This window comes from Pyrus communis, chromosome 1 (assembly GCF_041283825.1).
Source record: "Pyrus communis isolate YQ-2024b chromosome 1, ASM4128382v1, whole genome shotgun sequence".
Taxonomy (NCBI): domain Eukaryota; kingdom Viridiplantae; phylum Streptophyta; class Magnoliopsida; order Rosales; family Rosaceae; genus Pyrus; species Pyrus communis.
In genome coordinates this window covers 12,962,384-12,970,669 of record NC_142565.1, presented here as the reverse complement: position 1 = coordinate 12,970,669, position 8,286 = coordinate 12,962,384, and the positions used below count along the sequence as shown (strand labels likewise).

The window sequence follows — 8,286 nt, the reverse complement described above, 5'->3', positions numbered from 1 at the left end:
CAGGAGCGGTGGTTTCGCCCCTCTAGTCCCGTCGGAAGTGGCTTCTGATGCGGTGGTTCTGTCTATGTTCATCTGAGTTGTTGCTGGTGCGTAGCTCTGCTGCATTTGGTTTTATTTTATTTTTTCCTTTCAAAAAGCCAAGCCAAAATGACCTTGTTTTGGTCTTGGATAACAAAATTTAAAAATATTCCTCTAGTGGAACGACATCGTTTCTGGTATAGGACTAAAAGAAAAACAATAATTAAAGGGGACCAGTCCCCCTTTGCCTTCATTTTCATCTCTCAACCCCATTGCCTTCAATTTCATCTCTCAACCCCGTTGCCTACACTCTCAAAACCAATCAGAGAGCCCAAATCCCTGCAAGCAAAACAGATCTCGTTGGCCACCTTCCTTCCATTGCTTCCGGACTTTAAGGCTTCAAGCCTTCAAGCCATCCAAGCCGCAACTCGCAAGCACCCAGCAAACCTCCAGCGCCATTCTGTAAAGTTTTTAATTTCTAAATTTATATTAGCCTTAACCCTAATTGTTTATTCAATACGAAATTTTTTTTTAATTGATATAGAATCATATAGTAATTAATCAATGTAGTTATTAATTATTAATTGTTAATTATTGATATGAAATTTTATGATTATTGATGAATGAAATTGTTATTTAGGGTAAAGATTGAATTTTGGATTATTGATTAAATGATTATTGATATTGATTAATTGAATTGAATTTTTGTTTATTGTATAATTTATATGATTATTGGTATTGATTAATTGAATTTTGGTTTAATTAGTTATTAGTGGTATAGTATATTCTACTCTAAGATTAAGAATCTAAGACTTTTTTTTTTGCATTATATAGTAACGGAACGATACTATAAAAAACATTGCTTACATCCACCTTCAAATATTCCGAGTAGTCCTCCTTCGAATATTCCAAGTAGTCCTCCTTCGAATGTTCCAGGTAATCCTTCTTCGAGTAATCCGGAGAGTTCCCAACAAAGTGAGGTCACTCAGTTGGTTGTGCCAATTTTTTTAACCTTGCACTCTTTAAATTCGCCCCTCCTCCCCAACAATTCCTGACTTCGCTACTGGCTGAAATTAATAGTTAAAAACCTGCAAAGACCTAGAGATTGTGCAACTGACGTGAAAAGTGCTTATGCACGAAAGCATCCCCAAAAACAATCAAAGAATCTGAAGAAAAAAAAAAAAGAAAAAAAAGAAAAAAAAGGCAAACATGTGCCACATTAACATGATAACCACTTTCAAATTTGCTTAGACTGTTAACAAGAAAAGAAGATGAGCAATAAATTCTTGATAAAAAACATGACATAACGCAAATGGATGCTAAAGAAATACAACATCGTTGTAGTGCAACCTATGTGGGAAGTTTATCAAAAGGATATTGTTATTTACACACATTTTTACTTCCTATATATCCTTGTTAATGTTTGGTGTGTGGATAGCACTATCCTATCATAACAAAGACACCAAGCCAAAATAGATAATCAAGACGGTATGAAATGCTGCTAAATAACTTTTGCCCAAGCACAATTACTGTCTCCTTAAATCATAGCAAAAGAATTGTTTAACTATTTGATTGTCATCTGGATTATATGCTTTTAGTGCTTATTTGAGAGTGAAGAGTGTTTATACATTATTTGATCTCAGTAAAAAAAAAAAAATTAACTTCATTTTATCAAAGAAAATGGGTTGGTCTACAAGTTACCAAAGTATATAGGAAATTAACATTACCCAAAAAAAAAAAAAAAAAAGTATATAAGAAATTAGAAAGAAAAAAATTGAGAAATCCACAAATGAATTATGAAATCGCTTGAAGTACCTGGCAGTCGAACAACAAAAAAGAAGTAAAAATGGGTCGGGCATTAAAAGAAACCCCGAAAGTATTTGGATTTGGACATCAATTTTAATTGGGAATTTTGACTTGTACGAGGGCTAGTAATGCTTCTATTCCATGTGAGTGTAAGCGTTTTGTGTATATATATACACACTTTCCTACAACATGTAGGTAATAATCTAATTTTCTTTAGTTTTGTATATCTAGAGATTGATTTGTTTTCAATCCTAAACCGTTGGATTTATCAGAATATTTAGCTCATTGAATCAGCTAGGGCTTCGAATATTTGAAGCCTAAGCCTTGCTATTTACAATTTAGCCTTTTTTTTTTTTTTTTTTTTTGGCTAATCGATTCAGATTAGGATTAGTACTCCACTACTAATTATAAGTGGGAGCACTATATAACATTAACCCGGCCTCACTTTTAACAAACACTGAAGACTCATTCGAGAAAAAATAAGAAGAAGAATAAGAACAATGTCGTCCTCAACGTCCCGTCTCGATGTCTTGGCGATGGTTTGTAGCATTGTTCCGAAGAAAACTGACGATATTGAGATTGACATTGCAGCCAAGATTTTGATGAAGATGAAGAACGACGTCCTCGCCAATGTCATGATCATGAAGAAGATGAAAGAAGAAGCCTTGTTGACCCCAAAGAAACGCAAAAGCTACTACTGCTTAAGTTTCTTGAACAATATGCCTAATCTCGATGTCTTGGCAGACATTTGTGGCATTGCTCCAGAGAAAACAAACGATGTTGAGATTGACATTGCAGCCAAGGTTTTGATGAAGATGAAGAACGAGTCGTCGCCAATGTCATGATCACGAACAAGATGAAAGAAAGAAAGCTTGTAGCCCTCAAAAGAAACGAAAAAGCTATGTATGCTTCAGTTTCTTGAACAATATGTCTGGCCTTACGATGCCTACTCCTGCAAGTCCTGTAAGTATTAATTTTCACAATATCAGTACTCAATCTTTAATTTTCTTTCATTTTTCTAATTAATGTCTTTATTTTCTAACCGTAGTCTTTAATTAATTTGTCACAGAAAAAGGGAAACGAGCTAGGGAAAGAAGCAAAAGTACCTCTACTCTCCAAAAAGAAGCGCTCTCTCGATCATTACCACATCCAATAATTCCCAAAGTGTGTTTACAGATTTACTTTAATTTAATTTTGTTGGAATTCCTACTTAATTGTGATTTGTTGCAGATATATAATACTTCAATTGGTTCTTCACTAGGTACTAATCAATTTATTATGATTCTTTTTTGTTGCAGTAGCTTGTTGGAAGGATGTAGGCTGCCCTACCCTACGAAACCAAGGTCAAAACACAGGATTAATAGCAGTGATCAAAAGTTAAGCCTTGCTAGTAACAATGCTACTACTACTCAATCTCATCATCATCATCATACTAATAATGTTTCTTTGAAAAGAAAATGTGATCGTATTGATGATGGTGATGATGATCAAGATCGGGGTGCTGCTGAGAAAAAGAAGGCCAAGTTTTTGAACAAGCGCGACGACAACGTGAACTTGAACATGAAGAAGAAGAGGGTCACGATGAACAAGGGTAAGGCCAAAGTGGCTAATGACTTATCAGTCCCCACTAAGTTTCCTAAAAAATTTAAGAATGTGATTCTAGGGCTAAAGAATGGGACAAGACTGCAATTGTTGATGCAGAAGAGTTTGACGGTGATGGACATAGATGGACACCAAGGCAGGTTGTTACTACCTCGACAACAAACTGTTGGATATATGTCAACAATCTGTGATAAAATTATATATGCTAATAAATAATAAATGCAAATAAGAAATTAACAGAGTATAAACAACGAAATAATGTTGAACAGAAATATTGAAGATCGAGGCTTGCGTATTGCAATGTTCTTGAAACAGAAATTTCGTCCCTACTCAGTGCTTGTAGTTCTACAGACGTCTGCTTCACCAGGATTCAATGATCAAGTCAGAATTTCAGCATCGGAAAAATTGACTTCTGGCGAATTTCTATGTGATTCTCTCAGTAAGGATGTTTTGGATTATAGAAGGAGAATTGTTTTTTCTGTGTTCTAAATGTCATGCAAATGGATGTATATATAATATGATATGCTTGTTTGCAATAGGTATGAGGAAGGGATGCATCTGTTGGGAGACATCTTCTCAGATGGGTGTTGTGCTCTCTACGTTTTTTTCATTGGCTTCAGACTTCATCTGAAAAGAAGAGTCTTTTCAAAAATAATTTAATTAAATTCAAAATTAATTAAAAATAATTAATTATATATATTAATTATCAATTAATTAGTACATCCCAAAGCCCATCCCCAAGGGTGAGCCCACTTTTATTCTCCAAGGCCTATTACTCCAATCACTTTTTATAAGAGACAAAGCCTTATAAAGTGAGGAAACCTTTTGGGAATGGCTAATGTGGGACAATGAAATTTCTACTCAAAATTTCTAACAAACTGAATCCAAAAATTTCCTCAAACGCAATGATATGGATCGGTTCAAGAAGGATAAGGTTATGAGGGTTCAATTGATAGATCCGAAGCACAAACAAGTACCAATATCATTGGGACTGTGGAAGATGTCAAGCAATTCCAAAACTGAAGAGTCGGATGACCCAAAAAGAACCTATGTATTGAAATCTCAATGGAATCACATTGTTAAAAAACATCGTCTAGGTAAAGGGGATGTGGTCCAAGTTTGGTCATTTCAGGCTATTCCGAAGGATACAGAGAATGGCAGTGAGCTTCTCTTGGCGAATATGCAGAAAGGTGATGATGGTGAGCTTCACTTGGCTGAGGTGATCAGGTTTTGGAGGAAGAAGGTAGCAAAGGGAGTCTTGCTATTGCTAGTACTAATGGAAGAAGTAGTACTGTGTGCAATAATGGTGCAAGTGGTAGTGCAGTAAGCCACGATATGTAAAGATTTTGAAGAAGATGAGCACTTAATTGATGTAGAGAGAGCTAGCTAAGCTTGGTTTGCAAATGTATTTGGGAAATTAGGTAAGTGAAGCGATGCTAACTTTTATTTGTAATTTGTATGAAATTTGTTGATGCACAAAATCAGTGAAGACTTTAGAACAATGTAAAATGTCAAGTTTGTGACCTTCGCTCGATTGCTCGGATCATTAGTGAGGATAAATATGTAAAGAGATAGAGATAGGGAAGCAAACACAAGATGTACATGGTTCACCCCTAAGTTTGCCTACGTCCATGGAGTAGAAGAGTTCTCATTAATAGTGAAAGATTTATACAAATACATAGGTTCAAGCATAATCATCATTAGTGAGTTCTAATGACAAGTTTAAGTACAATAATGACATTCACCCTTAATTGTAGAAGAATGGTCTTTTTTATAGTTGAGGAGAGTTTCCGGCTTTCGTTCGCGGTCGATGTGGGACTCTAAGAGTTTTAGTCTGACGTTGACACGTGTCGTATTGTAATTGACCTCCAGGGTGGAGGGAAACTCGTGCTTCGGTAGGAATGCCTTAGCATGAACTCTTCAGTGGGTCCTTGAAGGTATGAAGTTGGCCGGTGCTTGGTAGTTTCGGGATTGGTCAAGTATGGTACAAATAATGCTCCCCTAAGTTCCTGAGTGATGAAAGCTTCTCAGTTGGAGACTTGAAAAATCCAAGTCACTGAGTAATCATGAAACTTCTGAGTATTGAAGTGTAGTAGCATATAGTAGGAGTTCCCCAAGTTTTCAAGCAAACAGGATAGCAGAAGGAGGTGGCTTGATTTTCTTAAGTCATTACAAAAAAGACTTCAAAAATTCTCTCCACCTTTCTTTTTTATTTTCTTTTTATTATTATTATTATTTTTTTGAATGTAGCCCAAGTATATATTTTTTTTCTTAAACCTGATTCCTTCTTTCTTTTTGGTGAGAAAAAAAAAAATGTGGTTGAAGTCTTTTTCTTTATGTACATACCTTGAATGGTTGAAGCTTTTTTCTTTGGGCACATAGCTTGAGTGGTTGAAGCTTTGTAGGTGAAGCTTTTTAGTTGAAACTTTGTAGGCGAAACGTTTTCCTTTGGGCACATAGCATAAGTGGTTGAAGGTTTGTAGATGAAACTTTGTAGGTGAGGCTTTTTAGTTGAAACTTTGTAGGTGAATCTTTTTGGTTAAAACTTTGTAGGTGAAGCTTTTTGGTTAAAGCTTTGTAGGTGAAACTTTCTAGTTGAAGTTTTAATAAATTATATTTCAACTAAGGGCATTTTAATAATTATATGATTTTTATTCCAATTCAGGTGAATTTATAAACATTTTGTATAGAATCCATACCAATTTTTTTGGGATTCCAGAAGGGTTTTTTTTAAAAAAAAAACCACTTCAACAATAATCTAATTTTGACTCCTTTCCCTTCCAACTTCTTATCAATTCAATTATTCTTCAATTCAATTTCTCCCATTTTGATTACGTATTACTAGATTAGTAAATGAACCATAAGTAATACTGAAAATGAATGACTAAAATGTAAGATCTAGTAATTATGGAAATCAAATCTAACCGTTAACATACCCATAATGTTGAGTACTATGCAGCATTCAGGCCACGCCCCATAAAATGAGAATGAGAAATGTTTGTTCTGCTTTGGGCTTTATTGTTGGAAAAGGTTCCTCCGCGGGCTTGCTTTTTTGGGCAAAAAAAAAAAAAAAAAAATTTAAAAACCTCAAAAAAGTGGTGCAGACAGAGCCAGAAGGGAACTCGGCACCACTTCTTCTCCTTGAGCAATCTCTCCCGCCAACGGAAATTCTGAAACCGTAAACTCCACTGCCGGTGCACAATAGCACCCTGGGCGCACGAACATCTGTATCGTCTTCTGCTTGTTGTTATATCATAAGAGCTTGCCTGGTAAAAGTAAAACAACTACAGGGACTGGAATTGGAAGCAGTAAAACAACGGGAACTGGAATTGGAAGCAGAAGAAAGGTTAACGCAGATTGATAGGATTTTTACCACTTGCAAAATTGCATCAAACTGCTTTTCTAAATATCCTAGTAGTGATTAAGCATTAAGATAATTAGATAGTTAAATACAATGATTAATAATTCAAACATGCATGCATAATATCATAACTAAATTGAAAAGAAACTACATATTCTTATTAAGGCTCATGTCCTTGCCCTACCAAAAGGGAATTAGTTACGAACAATCATAAAACAAAATATTATTAAAAACATGGATAGAAAACACCTTGTAAATAAACTTGAATCGTCAAAAGTTGTGCATTCTTTTCTTCCTGAAACCCTAATGACTAATAAGTCTTATTTATACTACTACAAAATAATATCCTTACTAGAAAAGATCTTCTAAAAACTAAGAAACATTATAGAATAAGATAACTAGGAAATACATTCATATTCTAACTTTGGGAAATCTGCACAGCTACAAAGAATCCCACATTTTTGGATATTCAGGGCTCCAAATATAGGCCCAAAATGACTATAATTAAAACTTGGGATGTCCTGAACATATTTGCAGAAGGTTTCGAACTCAAAAGACATCATCCTGGGTGCCGAAAAGCCCAAAAAATCCCAAAACATGACTATGACAGCATTGCGCACCGGACCTTTATTTCATCGCCATAAATAAACCGTTCTGTAAACAAATCTGAAACTTTGATACAAATAAGCTGAGAGACTTACGAACATCGTCCATCTGGAATCACTTCAAAATTCTTCTGTTTGAGTATTTTTTGCTCAAGAAGAAGTTGAATGTCCTACAATAGAAATATTATTCAAAGTATCAAAATTCTCACAAAATAACTAATAAATTAATACAAAGAATATGATAAAATATATAATATAAAATTGCCTCATCACTGATAACCCCAGAAAATCCCTCGATTAGGTTTCTCATTTCCTTTTCACTCCCGGTTTTGTGTTTGGTTGCTTAGAAAATGTATGTACTTTAAGATGTGTGTTTTGTTCCAATTTTTGTTTTCATTTATGTATGCCAAAATTTATGATGTGTAGTAAGCTAGAAATGGCAGCATCTGATTTGTTGTTTTATATATTTGGTTCTGAATTTCTTTTGTTGCGTTTGCAGCACTTAATGTTGGATTTTGAGATCAACGGACTGCTGCGGTCGATGTTGGGGAAGGTGATGTGATGTTAGAAATTTGGGCGGGAACAGGTTCTTTGACCAATGTTCTTATTAATGCTGGTTCATTTGTGCTCGCAATCGGAAAGGTGGTTTGAATGTGTGTATTGTGTGTTTCTTCTTTCGAATACAATTACAATTCTGAGTTTGTATTTGTTGCAAATTTGACGAATTGAGTTGGTATTGCAGACTGATTATATGTAATGTTCTATGTGATTTATGATCCACAAATGGCTATTCTTGTGGGTGAGAGACTTTAGGACACTGACCGATCCGAAGTAAAACTATACTTTTCTCATATTTCAATATGTCTTATGCTACTACAAAATGAGCTCTTCCCT

General features: G+C 34.9%; 1 long non-coding RNA gene across 2 annotated transcripts; it reads left to right on the top strand.

Moving 5' to 3' along the window:
* The first annotated feature begins 273 nt into the window (after positions 1 to 273).
* On the top strand, positions 274 to 4,005 carry LOC148699199 (uncharacterized). 2 transcript variants are annotated; one of them, XR_015965101.1, is made up of 4 exons: positions 274 to 480; positions 2,416 to 2,787; positions 2,894 to 2,988; positions 3,126 to 4,005. It is a non-coding gene; the product is annotated as an uncharacterized LOC148699199 (long non-coding RNA). The 2 variants fall into 2 exon arrangements; XR_015965102.1 differs by having other exon boundaries at positions 3,123 to 4,005.
* The last annotated feature ends 4,281 nt before the right edge of the window (positions 4,006 to 8,286 follow it).